The sequence below is a fragment of the Trichechus manatus genome, unplaced genomic scaffold, assembly GCF_000243295.1.
Source record: "Trichechus manatus latirostris isolate Lorelei unplaced genomic scaffold, TriManLat1.0 scaffold00088, whole genome shotgun sequence".
Classification (NCBI taxonomy): domain Eukaryota; kingdom Metazoa; phylum Chordata; class Mammalia; order Sirenia; family Trichechidae; genus Trichechus; species Trichechus manatus.
The window spans coordinates 1,596,164-1,611,110 of record NW_004444024.1 but is presented as its reverse complement, the minus strand read 5'-3'; the positions used below and the strand labels follow the sequence as shown (position 1 = coordinate 1,611,110).

Below are 14,947 nucleotides of genomic sequence, written 5' to 3'. Positions count from 1 at the left end.
TGGCAAGGAGATGGGTGTGGTTGGGAGGGGCAGTGGGGCAGTGGTGTAGAGAGAGCTCATCTCCATGTCCCATAGCTGATTAGAGATTGTCCAGACTCTGGCTGGAGGACCCTGCCTCCCCATTGGCCGCTTGCTCACAGGGTAGGGCAGGAGATAGGGTATCCCAGGCGGAGTCCTGGGACTGGTGAGGTGGAGGCGTGATGAGGTCAGCAGGGGCTCAGATTGTCCCCAGGCTTCATTCAAGTTTTCAAGCCTGCCTGTTGTCCCCAGCATTACCACTCCCACCCCCCAACTTCTGGCTCCAACCATACTTCTCCACACATCAAGTCTCAACCTTTTCTTTGTGCCCCCTCTCCCCCCACCAGCTGGACTTCAGGTTTCAGAGGTAGTCTGCTTAATGCCTCCTCCTGCCTGCGCAGCCTTTCAATTCTGTGTAGTGTCACAGCATAGGAAGAGTCTTCTTGGAGCTCTTTGGGGAGGGGGCCTACAGAGAGCCATGGGACCGACTGGGACCTGGGACCAGGAATCCCCATGTGACCAGCAATCACTATGTGACTGCAAGTTCCTAAGCTCGTCAGAGACTCCCATTTCCATCTGCAGGATGGGGTAATAAGCCCTAGCCCCATGCCCAAAAAGAGGCTGTGCTGGGGCAAGAATTTGCCCTGTCCGAATCTAAATCCTGCTCACAGCAGTGAGTGTTTGAATGAAGGAAAGGGAAAATCCAGGGGAAGGGGTTAGCTCAAAGGGTTGTAGGATCTCTGAGGGTCCTGGGGCCTGGTGGTGGACCAGCCTAGGGCACTGGCTGGAGGAAGGGAAGTCCCCTCTGCTCTCTGGGGACTCTTTCCTCCCCATCCCACTCTTCCTTTGGCTGAAGGAGCTCAAAGCCAGCCAGCCAGCCGCTGCCCAAACAAGTGGCCTCTGTTCCAAGGGTGGGGGGAGGGGAGGCAGGCCCTGGGCTCCAGGCCCGTCTGTCCAGCGTTGACCCCAGCCCCCCACTTCTTGCTCTGGATCTTAACCCTTGGGGGCCTGGGCTGCTTGAGGGCTGGTACCCCTTGCCCACCAGATGTCCCCTCCATCCCACCCCAGGCTCCCAGCAGTCCTGCTGCAGCAGAAGAGATGTAGTAGGACATTGGTTGGAAATGGGGAAGGACGGAGGGAATGAGGAGGGGAGGAGAGGCTGGAGCAGGTATGACCGAGAACGTTCAGAGACCACCTGGTCCAGAAGCTTCTTCCACAAATGGGGAGACTGAGGCCAAGAGCCAGAGATCAGCCCAGGGTCATAGTGCGAGACATGATGGGAATTAGGACCGATTTTAACTCCTATTCTGGAGTTGGCTCCCGGGGCCAGCCCCTTTTGGGGAAAGGACAGGGAACAGGAGGGAGCTCTCCTTGATTGAGTATGTACCATGTGCCGAACACTGCACATTTGTTCTTTTTTAACTTTACACCATTCCATGAGACAAGGATCACCCTCCAATGTCATAGGGGAAGGAACAGTCGTAGAGAGCTGAGTATTATCAACAAGAATGACAATGGCAGCAAACACATATAGCACTGTTATAGGCACTTTTATGTACATTAATTTAATCCAACAACTCTAGAAGTTAGGTTCTGTTCTATAGATGAGAAAACTGAGGTAGAGAGAGGTTAAGTAATTTGCTCAAAGTCAAGGCAAGTAAGTGCTAGAAACAGGAGCACAGCCTAGGTGTGTGTTTGCCTCCTTAGGCCTCATTTACCCCTCTTTCAGCCTGACCTGACCCTGAACTCAGCCGAGGGTCCAGCTCAGTGAGGGGCTCTCCCCTGGTGATGGCCAAGGCAGCCTTGAACAGAGTGTGATTATACCTTGGTTGGGGGCATACCTCAGGAGCAGCCTCAGGATGATATCCCAGAGCCCAGCCAAGCTGACCTGGCCCCTCCCTCAGGAGCAGAGTCCAGTCCCTTGGACTGCCCCTCCCACTCCCTCTTCTTGTTTGTCAGGCTGAACACTGGCCTGCCCGCCCCCAGCCCCCTCCATAGCTCTGCACAGAGGGGTGCTTCCTGTTTCAGGGAGGAGTTTCTGGCTAAAGATGACCACCCCAGGGGTCTCAACAGCAGGAGGACATGGGGGGCCTTTAGAGATCCTCATTCAAAGTGCACTCCCCACAAAGCTCAGGGTCTGCTGCTAAGTCCACACCAGTGCCTCCATCTCTGATCAGAGAGGACATCTTGTCCACCTACCTCCTACCCCTGGCCAGGACCCCAGACTTGCCCATTCCACCCAGGGCTCTGAGGAGGACAGTCCCAGCCCAAAGAGGCAGATGACCAGTGGCGTCAGGGATGGTGTGTGTGTGGGGGGTAGTGGTGCACTGGTGGCTTTCTGCACCACCTTCATGTGGAATTGCTCTCTCTGTCTCATCCTTTGGGCCATACTTCTGTAGGCAAAAGCCTGTCCCATCATCAGGGCATCTGTCCCAGACCACTGGGACAGTCAGAATATCTGGGAAGGGATATGAAGTTAAGTGACAAGTTCAGTAAGAAGATATTTATTTGATAGTAGTAATAGCGGTAGCGATAGCTACTGTTTCTTTGAAGCTTTCTGACTATGTACCAGGCACTGTGCTAAACATTTAATGTATAGGTTTCGTTTAATCCCGACAATAGTCTCTGAGGTAAGTACCATTCCCGTTTTACAGATGTGGAAACTGAGGCCCAGACAGATTAAGTGATTTGTGCAAGGTCATCCACTATGTATATAGCATAGCCGAGAGCCTTAAGTTTCTGCCGCTTCACAGCGAAAACCCTGAGCACTGAGTAGCTCTGCAAATGGAGGAGATCCGAATCCAGTCGTACCCTGGGAATCCCAGTTGGAGTGACAGGCAGGGACTGGATGGCCACCTGGTCAGGTTACACTGCTGGTGACCAGCTGTGGGGTGGGATGCCTGCAAGGGCATCCTGCTTGCAGACCAGACTAACTGCTGTCAAGTCCTGAGTCTCGGTGGGCTGAGCCCTAGGATAAGCGCCTACAGGTCTCGGACCTGCAGATCCAATCCTTGCCCTTGTCCTGTCCTGTGCACCCTGGGCTTTTGTTTAATACAACAGTTCTCCCAGACCCCATTTTGCTGATAAGGAAATTGGGGTGAGTAGAAGCTAAATGACTTGCCTAGAGTTACCTAGCCGAGGAACAGGAGAGCTAGGATTGGAACCAAGGCAAGGGGCCTCTGAAGCCCGAGCTCCACCTCCACCGCCTGGGGCTTGGACAGGGCTTCCTGATCCCTCAGACACAGCAGCCCTGCCCACCCTGCTTTGTCACAAGCTCCAAGTCTTCCTCCCCAACCAGACTGGGAACTCATTCCTGTCAGGGTGCCTGGGGCCTGGTAAGAGAGGTGTCAGTGACCGAATGAACAAACTTGGGAAACATGGCTCTGTAGCCAAAAGGCCAAGAAGTAGAGACTAGCTGTGGTCAAGTGTGCAGTGCTCAAGGCCAGAGCGGCCCAGAGGAGGCCACAGTGATCAGAGAGTTTCCTCTAGGGGAATGTGACAACATCCTCCTCCTCATCTTCATTGTTGTGAGGGCGAAGGTGAAGGTGAGGCCAACAAACTGAAAGGGAGAGGAGGATCTGGACATGTGGCCTCTCTGTCCCCATTCCTGGGGCGGGGACCAGGGCTACACCTGGAATCTGAGCTGCCCAGGAGCCCTGGGGGAACCTGACCTCACCTCACCTCCTTCTGACAAGGCCAGTGCTGAGGTGGGTCAGCCCGCAGGACAGGGAGAGGAGTAGCAGAGCTAAGTTTCTGCTGCATATCCCCCTCTCAGGCCCCTGACTATCCCCTGCCAGCTTTCCTACCTCCCTGGGGCTTTGCCCCGCCCCTCGGCATCCCCTTTTCTCCTCCCCCACCGTAATCCAGGAGGACAGAGTCTGCCTACAGTCAGACCTGGAGTCTGGAGCCTGGGGCTGTCTTTTATCTCCAGCTCAGTGAGAGGCCTTGGGCTGGCCATTTATCTTCAAGGGGCTCAACTTCCCTGCAACCTCAGGGAGGAAGCCAGAAGAAGCAGCTCCTGGGACCTCCTAGGCTCACCAGCTCCCAGGTGGAGACAGGACAGGAACCAGCCTAACAGGACAGGTGAGGGGTGAGGCAGGTAGGGGAGGGGGCTATTCTCATCCCTTTCTACACACTCCCTCCCCCAACATTGGGCAGCTGGGATTTTAAGATTCTGAGTCTGAGATTCTAGGCATTGGGGGTTCAAGGTTTCTAGAATTTTTTGTTCCTGTGATTCCCAACTTCAGAGTTTCCAAAATTCTAGGTTCCAAGAGCATGCAAAGCCTAGAGTTGGGCTGGGTCAACCCTGAGTTGAGGCTGAGCCATGGGCCCCACTTGGGCCATGCTGACACCAGATGGACAAGGCCTGGAGGATTTCTCAGGGCTGCTCCCTGGTCCAGTAGCCCAGCTGTCAAGGCATTCTGGCCGCCAGGATCCTACCTCTGTGTGCTCTCTGCACCCCACCCTTCACCCCCCAGCGTACACACCTAACTGCCTTCCTTTCAAGAAATCTGAGAACTAGGCCCTGGAAGGGACTAGGTGGTAGCAGAAGAGGCAGCCATCTGGGGGTGGCGGGTGGTGGTACAGAGAGGGGCCAGGCCTTGACTTCATTTCCAGGTAGTAGTGAGGCTGCCCCCATGGACACCAGGGCAGGGGTGAGGGGAGGTTCAGAGAGCACTGGGGGCTGGCCTGGCCACGGAGCAAGGCCAGGGCCATACTCCTGCTGGGAGTCTGGGTGGACTGTAACAAGGCTAGCAGGAGATGTGACCCAGCAGACCAAAATCAAGCCTTGAAGGGCCAGAGCCAGGCTCAAGGCCCCTGTGGTGAGCAGAGACTTGAGCAGAACCCCTGGGGGAGGCCTTGCCCCTCCTCAGGGTGTAGGAGGCTGGGCCTTGACCAAGAGCCTTGAGTATTTCACAGTGCCTCCTCCTGCATTTTCTCGTGCCTGTCTGGGCCTGGGAACACAGAAGCTGCCCTCAGAGGGCCCTGGGCATGGCTGGCAGGGAGCAGGAGCTTCCCTGTGGGGAGGAGACCTGTCCTGCAAGGAAGTGCCCTCTTCCTCCTGGAAGACTTCCTGGCTAGGTGAGCTCCCTCTTGGATCTGCTTCCCAGCCCCTTTCTCCTCCTCATCCCTCTGGTGGGGACTCTGCGTGCGTGCGTGCGTGGGTGCGTGCGTGCGTGCGTGCGTGCGTGTGTGTGTGCGTGTGTGTTTTCTCTCTGCTCTGCAATCCAGAGCAGGCAGATGTACCTCCCTGGAGGATCCATCCATGCTTTGGTCTTTGTGCAGACATGACTGGCATTTGATGTCTCAGTTGGGGGCTGGGGTAGGGGGTACCCAGGCTCTACACCCCTTGATTTGTGAGCTGGGCAAGGCCTTCATCCACCGAGCCTTGGTCTTTCCATCTCTACACTGGGGCCTTCATCCAGGAGGTCCACTGTATGAGTCTACAGCTAAAAGGCAACAGTTTGGTCCTGAGGGATGAACAGTTTGGAGAAAGGGGCCTCCTCTGAGGGGCCGAGCCGGAGACTGACACTTTTCCAGATGACAACAGGGCAGCTCTGAAGTGGGATCTCCTTTGCCTGTTGACTGGGTACCTACCAGAGTCTCAGCTAAAGGCCTACCTCCCCCCTCAGACTGGGGCTGTTCCTCCTCCCTGTGTCTCCTCGGCTCTAAAAATGGACGCACTAAACCTAGGGTGGCCAAAGATCCAAGAGAATCTGGTGGTTCTGTTCCAGGGACAGGAACCAGGACACTCATCTGCCTCCACCACCCGTGGCCTGAAAACCCACATTTCTCATTGCAGGGCCGGGCCAGGTAGGGAGCTGCTTCACTGTTTCTGAGGTCACCTGGGGGGCACAAAGCCCCTCCTAGTTCTTCCAAAGAACAGGCCCCGTCCAAGAGGCTGAGCTCAGGCTGGAGGACTGAAGCCTGGGACTTGGTCCTGATTTGCTGTGTGGCCCTGGCTAGATTCTTGCTTCTTTCTGGGGCTCACTTTCTCCTTCTGAAAATGGGGAGGGTTGTATTAGGTGGTTCCTAAGTGCCTGAAGGAGCAGGTTAGGGGGTGGTAGCTGTGGAGTGCTGGGAGAACGCAGAGCTGGGGTCTGGCAGCAGGAGGTGGGGCTGTAACTGGGTTGGGCACTAGGGGGACTGGAAAGCACCTGGTGCTGGGAGGTGGATTGGCCACTGGCTGGCAGCATGACCTTGGGCAAGTCATCGCTCTCTCCATGGGCTACTTGCTTTCTGCGTGTAAAATTGGGAAATATTCATTCCATTAATAGATATTTACTGTGTGCCGACCTTGAGTGGGGAAATGGGGGAGTCAGACCCTGGTCCTGCCTTGAGGGAGCTCCCAGCAGGTGCTGAGGTTAGGGTTAGTGTGTGTGACAGACACAGTCGCAGATGGTGACATCCTGGTGTGATCAGGGCTGTGGCTATGGGAGACCAGGAGGAGCCTGGAGTCAGGAAATGCTTCCTGGAGCAGGTGACATTTGAGCTTGAAGGGTGAGGTAGAGAAAGATGCTCCAGGCAGAGGGAAGAGCAAAACCAAAGACTCAGGGAGTGGAAGTGGAAGTGAAACGAGAGAGGAAGAGTGGCAGGAGCCAGAAGTGGAGGTTCTTTGAGCCCCTCTGGGTAATGGGGCGCCATGGAAGGTATAGGCAGGCAGGGGAGGGGCAGCACCTGCCTTGGGGTCGGGGATGGTTGTCTCAGCCTCCTGGAAGTCTAGGGTGATTCTGACCTGCCAGCGGCCTGCTCTGGGGCTATAGTTGAGAGGTAGGCTAAACGAGGGGATCCGAGAGTCAGCACTTCCCCTGTGTGTGTGAGGGGTCCCCCAGCAGTGTTTATCAGGACAGCACAGCAGGATGTGGTGGGGGCAGCCTCAGAGGTCAGAGCAGGGACAGGCCCTGTGATAAAGGGTTGAAACTTTGACCGCTAGAGCTCTGGTCTGAACCTGGACATCTGCCTCATGCAGTTATCCCTCCTCTCCCTTCCAAGGAGAGGCCCCTGTCCCTAGTTGCAGGGTGAGCTGGGCTCAGACCCCAGTGGAAGGCTTTCTAGCCCGGCCTTCTGCAGACCTGCCCCTGCCCACCCCCTCCCCACCTGTGTGTGTACCCAGCCCCTGCTGCTGCCCACGGGCTTCCTGGGGTAGGACTTGGATAAGGGAGGCAGAGAAGGAGGGAGACTTTAGGAGGGTGGGCAGCAAATGCTGAAAATAATGGCGGATGCCACATATTGATGGCCTGCAGCAAGCCGGGCCTTTGAAGATATCCCTTCATACATTTCGCAAATATTTACTGAACATTTGGCGGACACTGTTTGAACTCCTGGGGATACAGCTGTGAGTGAGACAATGTCTCTGCTTTCCTGGATGTTCCAGTTGAGAAGACTGACAATTAACAGATAAATATAGTGTCAGGTTGTAATGAGTGAGATACTGAAAAATGAAACAGTAAGGAAATAGAGATTGATGGGGACACTTTTTTAGAATGTGGTCAGGGAAGAAAGTCCTCTCATATAGAAGGTGCCAGTAAAAGTATGGGAGTGAGTCGTGCAGATGTCTGGGCAAGAGCATTCCAGGCAGAGGGAGCTCAAGTGCCACGCCCTGAAGTGGGAGCACACAGTCGTGTATTGGAGTAAGGACCGTTGGGGTGGGGGGTGGGAGGGGGAAGGAACAGATCATGCAGGCCTGGTAGGCCATGCTCTTGGCTTTGGCTTTTACTCTGAGGGAGGTGGGATGTCGGGGGTGCCTGTGTGATCTTCAGCAAGTTACTTAACTTCTCTGAGGCTTGGTTTCCTCATCTGTAAAATGGGCTAATACCATGTACTTTTTAAGTTGTTACAATCAATGTAACAAGTTTAGCCCAGTGCTGGTAGATGGTATGCAGTCCATACCTAAAGCTCTTGCTGTTTTAAACAGGGTTGGATCAGATGAGCAGGTGAGAATGTTCCCCAATTACCCTTGTGGAGAATGGGCTGGAGAGGGGAGGCTGAGGCAAGGAGGCTTTCTTGTTTATTGCCTGGCTATATGGTGAGGGAGGCTGGAGGTTGCCAAATTGGAGGCTAGAGCCTGTGGGGCTGATCCCCCTGCCTCCCTCTCTGCCTTCCGGCTCTGTCCTCCCATCTGGTCACCTGCACCCCGCCCACATGGGCAGCTTCCCCTTTCAGGTGCCGGCAGCAAGGAACAGTACTTATCTTCTGGCTTCTTATTCCAGGAGGCTACCTATGGTCCCCGAATCTCCTGGGCTGCTAGTTCTGGGGTGCAGGGGAGCCTACCAAATCGCTCCTTCAGGTTCCTGGCCAACTCAGAGAAGCGTGAGTCAAGCTCCTTCTCTTTCCCTCACCCTGTCATGGCCAGTACTGGCCCTTGGCCACTCTGCAGGTGGTGAGGGTCCCGGCCCCCTGAGCAAGTCTGTGACTCCGCTTCTGTCCACCCGCTGCTTGCGGGTTCTGTTGTCAGCCCTGCCCACTCCCAACCCCCTTGTGGTTGGCCCTGTTTCTTCCTGTTTCTGCTTCTTACTGTGTTGAGTCCCCCTCGCGCCTCCCCCACGGGGGCCAGTGGTCACAGAGGAGGATCTTTTGGGGAACCCCCTGGAGTAGTCATCCTGAAGCACCCCCCTCGCCCAGTGCTGCACCTTTTGGTAGGGAAGGCTGTCCCTGCCCCGCCATGGGAAGTCCCCACTCAGTCTGTGACTGAGGGGCAGGGGGCCAGGCCAGAGTCCAGTTGTACTCATGGTGGGCATTCCCTAGTGCAGGGTGGCCTATTGTCCCCAGGTCTCCGCAGGTGTTGTGGGCTGGTTGAGTCACCCATTGGAGTGGGAAGGGCCTGAGGCCAGAGGGTGAAAGACTGGGGGAGTAGGTGGGAAGGGTGGGCTTGAGTCAGGGATGTGGAGGGACGCAGGTGCCAGGCCCAGAAGCTCTGCCTTGTGGTTGGTTAGACCAGTGGGCCCTGGCTGCAGATGGATAGAGGTCAGGAGGCAAGAAGGTGGGCCCAGGGGTCTAGGCAAGCCAAGGAGGCCTGGGGCAGGTGGAGGCAGTGGGAATGGAGGAGAAGGCGTGGTCCAGAGTAAACCCTTTGGGAGTAGGGGTAGATAGTGGGACCTGAAGGGATTACTATGTGATAAACTTCAAGGTCTAAAAAAACAAATTTTTTCATTTTCAGCTTCATTTATTTGCAAGTGGGGCATTTCACACACTCACACCTCAGATCTCACTCCCTGCCTGACCCTTTCCCAGGGTGAGGCCTGGGCTTAGAGGGGCTGCCAGGGCCAAGTTTGGGGGATGGAGTAGGAATAGCACTGGAGGTGGGTGAGAGTCAGGGCTAAGGTGGGGTCAGATGCTGACCAGAGGACAAACCGCAGGGACTGTGGAGTCTCATGTTTACTAATAGCACTCAGTCCATTTCCATTTGAAAGTCTGCAGGCTGCACTATGTGCTGCTGGCCTCTGGTGCCCTGTGAGAGTGACCTTGTTCGATTAGCTGTCTTAGACCTCGGGGAGGCCAGGAGGGGAGGAGCTTTGGGTCTTAATCTCATTCTCTGGTCCAGATGGTCCAGGAAATCAGCAATTTCATTTCTCACGGCTCCGTTTGTAATCTATGCATATCATATTTAAAATCATGTTAGCTGCCCTCGGGAGCTGCCCCATAGCGTTTCCCAGGCTGGAGTCTTTACAGAAGCAGATCACCAGGTTTTTCTGCTGTGGAGCTGCTGGGTGGTTTGAACTGCCAGCCTTTGGGTTAGCAGCTGAGCACTTAACCATTGGGGAGGGGGCCCCCAGGGGAGCAGGGTGGGGGGTACTGAAATCCAGCCTATCCCCTGCTTGCTGAGCTGCATGCCCTGGTGTGGAGCTACTGGAAGAGAAGCCACCTTTTTCTAATTTGCTCGAAGGGCCTATCTGGGTTGAGACAGCCCTGGTGAGCTCAGTGTGGGATGGGGAGTGTGCAGTGCCCAGGGCCATCCAGGAGGAGGTCAGGAGGCAGTAGGGTGTCGGTCTTGAGCTCTGCAGGGGGACAGGGCTGGAGGCAGGGTGTGGTAGTCATTGGTGTTTGGGGTAACTGAGACCTCGAGTGCTGAGGGGGCCTAGACCGAAGCCTGGCTGCGAGTCCAATACTCAAGGACCCCTCTGGTCAGGACCGGCTAAGGCCTTGGAGCTAGGGACAGAAAGTGACTGCCTTAGCAGCAGAGGAGTGAGCAGATGATGAGCAAATATGGCCTCTGTTACACATATGATAACATGTCACAGTCATCTGGGTACCAGGCTCTGTGAGGCAGGACTGACAGCTCTGCTTTGTAGAGGGGGAAACTGAGGCTCCACATATGACATGACTAGCCCAGGGCATCGTGCAAGAAGCGATGGAGCCAGGTTTGCCTTACATCGTGGGTAGGGAGGGGGCTCTGGCCTGGTCCAGGGATTTGCTGATGAGTCCCCACCTCCCCACCATGGGCCCAGGCCCTGGGACCTCAACTTAGTCCTCACTGCCCTGAGGGGCTGCCCCCCATCAACTCCCACCACTCCAGGGACCCCAGAGGATGAGACATAATACAGTTGGGAGGGACAGAATCTCCTGAGGCCAGGGCAAGTTACAGGGCAGAGAGATGGGGCTGAGATAAGGCAGGAGACCCCAGTATGCCTCCTTGGGACCAGCATGTGGCAGCCACCAGTCCTTGAGAGACAGAAAATAGGCTTCTTGGCCCAGGGGCCAGTCAGCTCCTCACCCTTCCCAAGGGCCACACTGCTACTGTGTCCCAGGGCCCACTTCTGCACCATCTGGGCCAGGAACCCCGCCCCCACCTAGTTCCTCATAGCTACGGGAAGTGTCCCTGAGGCCTCTCGCCTGTGCTATCAGAGTCCTGAGAACCCCCAGGAGGGTGGCAGACTGAGGTGGCTCTGCCCATAGGTATCACTGGTAGTTGGACTTGGGGAGGTGGGGGGTATTGGGCATCTTGGGGCTCTAGGGTGGTTGTATGCAGTGTCTTGTTGGTAGGGAGTGTGGGCACTGAAGGGTGTGTGGTGGGGGGAGCAGATGTGCTGTGCTGCTGTGGGTGGGATGGGAGGTGTGTGGCTCTGGGAAGTGTGTGTTCCTTGAGGTTGTATGAAGTGTGTACTTGTGGTATGGTGGGGTGTGGTTTGTAGACCCGGGCCTGGCCAGAGCTGGATATGTACCAGTCTTCGTTCCTGTGGGGAGCTCGGAGGGTTCCCTGAGGTCTGGATGCTGGGTTCCCTGGCCGGCCTGCCTGCCTGTGCTGGGAAACCTAGGGTCCAGGGGTGAGGGGTGGGGGCTGGTAAATGAGCTGAGGCCTCAGGTCCGAACCCTGGGCCTGCCTCTTTCCACCAAGTGCTGGGTCTTTCCTTGGACCCAGAGCTGGGTTCTGTGCAGACGTGGGAGCCAAAGATGCAATCCAAGAAGTCTTCCTGGCGAGGAGGCTCCAGAGCTGAGTGTGGAGGAATTAGGACCTTTCAGGCTGCCCTGGCCCAGGGCTGACTTACTCATGCAAATTAGCATGCAAAGGAGCTCATGGCCCCAGCACTGTCCCTTTCTTCCAGGAAAGGGCCACACCCACACGGGTCAGCAGGCTCTGTGGGTGACCCAGGGTTAGTCACAAACCTCTCTGTGTATTACTACTATCCTTTCACATCCCCCTATTCCCACTCCTCCGAAATCTCCCCCATCTCTGGGTTTGCCAAGTCCTTTCCCATCCTCATGCCTTACACACACTCCATTTCCTTTGCCTGGGAGGGCTTTGTTCCTTCTCCACCCAGCAACCTCCTACACATCCTTCAAGGCCCAGCTCAAGAGCCTCCCAGACGCCACCAGACAGAGGCAGTCACATCTTCCAAGGGCACCACTGGCTCCAGCAAGTGACCTGGGCAAGTTTCCACCTTACATAGCCTCAGCCTGGTGCTCCACGATTGGGGTAAGGTAAGAATTCCAGGCCTTGGGGTTGTTATAAGGATGAATGAGATGAAGGTGGAAATCTGGCAAGGGGCTAGGCACACAGTGGGCATTTAGGATATGAAGGTGGCCAGTATATGCATATCCTTGGCTAAGGCTCTGGGCTGGGGGAACCAGGATAGAGAAGGGGCAGTGTGACTTAAACTCTGCCTTTGGAGGTTGAAGCGGTAGTTAGAGGACGGAAGGGTGAAACTTCGGCTGCAGCAAGAGAGACACAGGCAAGACCTGAAGAAGTACTGGCTGGCAAGGATTAGAGATTCTAGGTGACTGTTTCTGGACTGAGTGCCCTCGTGAACCCAGCTGGGTCTTGGGCTCTAATGTAGGAGACAGGGAGGATAAGACGTAATGTAGATTCTCATGACACCCAGCAGGGTGGGGGTTAGGTGAATGGGCCTCCACAAATGGAGCAACCAGAAATAGAACGGAAGCAGTGCTGAGCTGCGTGGCTCAGCCTCAGAGGCCTGGGGGCCCGAGGGGAGAGCCAGGAAGATTTCCTGAAGGCCCCAGCCTGGAGCGCAGTACCTGAGGTGGGAGAATGTGGTTCATTTGCTCATTGTCAGCAGATAGTTTTGGGGCTGATTGTCTGCCAGGCCCTTCCTGGTACAAGAAGTGACATGAGGGAGTTGTGGACGGGCCTGCACAGCCTGGCTGGGGCTTGGGGTATGTCACCAACAAATTGGGCAAGCTGCTTCCTCCCTGTGGGTATTCATTTCTTCACCTGGCAATGTCAGGGACCAGGTTGGCCGAGGAACTGGATTTGAGGGCACTGGGAACCTGGAAAGGCTTTGGGTAGGGGTGGGACTGGGATCACATCTGCTGTAGATGCCTGCTGTGTCACAGCAGAGAGAGGCTAGAGGGAGACCGGAGAGGCTGGGGCAGGGTAGTGTGGTGGGGGTGTTGGAGCCTGAGCTGGGCCCTCGGGGTGGGGGAGAAGGGGAAGCCCCCAACTTGTGGCCGGCCATGCTGTTGCAACAGGATGACGCTCCCCTCTGCCAAGTCCCTGCTTCCCTGGGCGTGGGGACTCAGTGATGTGTCATAGCAGCTGAAGGCTTAATCCTCCAAACCAGGGTCTAGGCTGTTGTTGTTAGGTGCCATTGAGTCGGTTCCAACTCATAGCGACCCTATAGGACAGAGTAGAGCTGCCCCATAGGGTTTCCAAGGAGCAGCTGGTAGATTCAAACTGCTGACCTTTTGGTTAGCAGCCGTAGCTCTTAACCACTGTGCCACCAGGGCTCCAGGGCCTAGACTAGGGTGAAACAAGTGAGTCACTTGCTTAGGGTGCAAAATTTAAGGGGGAGGGGGCAGCAAAAAACTCAGTAGTCAAGAGGAATAATACTTTGATACAATATTTTTTAAAAAGTGAAAATTAATGCAAAAAAATCCATGATGAACAAAATATCAAAAAAAATTTTTTTTTAAATTGTACTTTAGGTGAAGGTTTACAGAACAAATAGTTTCTCATTACACAGTCCACATATTGTGTTATGACATTGGTTAACAACCCCACAACATGTCAACACTCTCCCTTCTCAACCTTGGAGGACCTTTTTTCTTTTTTGGTGAAAATATACATAGCCAAAGATACACCATTTCAAAAATTTCTACATGTACAATTCCGTGACATCGATTACGTTCTTCCAGTTGTGCTGCTATTCTCACTATCCTTTTTCAAATTATTCCATCATCATTATCTTCAACTCACTACCTCCTAGGCTTCCCATCAGACCTTTTGAGTTGCTGTTGTCAATTTGATCTCACATAGATAATTCTTTTTTTTTTGTACTTTAGATGAAGGTTTATAGAACAGAATAGTTTCTCATTAAACGGTTAGTACACATATTGCCCTATGACAGTGGTTAACAACCCCACGACATGTCAACACTGTCCCCTCTCAACCTTGGGTTCCCTATCACCAGCTTTCCTGTCCCCTCCTGCCTTCCAGTCCTTGTCCCTGGACTTCTGGGCCTCATTAGTCCCATTTTGTTCTATGGGGCTGTCCAATCCCTGGTTGAACGGTGAACCTTGGGAGTGACTTCACCACTGAGCCAAAAGGGTGTCCGGGAGCCATGCTCTCAGAGTTTCTCCAGTCTCTGTCAGGCCAGTAAATCTGGTCTTTTCAAATATCAAAATTTTAAAGAGAGGATTAGTATTGTTGATTCTTCCTTTGCCTCAGGCTCCAGGGTGGCCCAGCAGAGCACTGCTCCAAACTTCTGTTTTCAAGGAGCTGTCTCCTCCGGGAAGCCTTCCCTGACCTCCATGCTGGTAAAGTCCCCTTGGGCTATTTACACAGGCTGAGGCTTCTGGGGGGGCGGGACCAGGTCTGAGGTCTGTTTCCTGTTTGTGCCTCCAGTACCTTGAGCGGGGAAGCAAGTCTCAAGTCCCAAGTATCTGACCTTGGCCTGAGTCCTTTAGTGCAGGAGTAGGAACCTGAGAGAGGCCCCTTAGGGGGCTGGGCCCTTCTCAGGGAGAGAAGTGGTTTCCTGTTTCCCAGACCTGTCATTGGAGGAGGGTTGTTGAGACCATCATTATTTAATCCGCCGTTAAGCCTTTAGAGCGATGCCTGGCCTATCTTGGTTGTTAGCTGCCATCAAGTTGTCCCCACCTCATGGCAGCCCTGTGCACGGCCGAACGGAAAGCTGCCCAGTCCTTTGTCATCCCCGTGACCGTTGAGATACATAGGGTTTTCGCTGACTGATTTTCAGAAATATTGGAATAGTGGTGCTTTAGTGGTAGAATTCTCACTTTCTACGTGGTAGACCTGGGTTCAATTCTTGACCAACGCACCTCTCGCCCAGCCACCACCTGTTTGTCGGCGGAGGCCTGCGTGTTGCTATAGCGCTGAACAGGTTTCAGTGGTGCTTCCAGACCAAGACAGCCTAGCCTATAGTAGGCGCTCAATGAATGTTTCCTATCACTTTTGAGAGGCAGTAAGCAGAGTAGTTAAAAGTCTAGAGCTACACTATCCAAAAAAAAAAAAAAA

At 54.6% G+C, this 14,947-nt stretch overlaps 1 protein-coding gene across 1 annotated transcript in view; it reads left to right on the top strand.

The window, feature by feature from the left end:
- The first annotated feature begins 10,871 nt into the window (after positions 1–10,871).
- The window catches only part of ARAP1 (ArfGAP with RhoGAP domain, ankyrin repeat and PH domain 1), a 58,825-nt gene continuing 54,749 nt past the window's right edge, over positions 10,872–14,947 (top strand). Inside the window, exons 1-2 of the mRNA XM_023736534.1 lie at positions 10,872–10,911; positions 11,752–11,934. The gene's annotated coding sequence lies outside the window, so the exon portion shown is untranslated. The remainder of the gene's footprint in view (positions 10,912–11,751; positions 11,935–14,947) is intronic.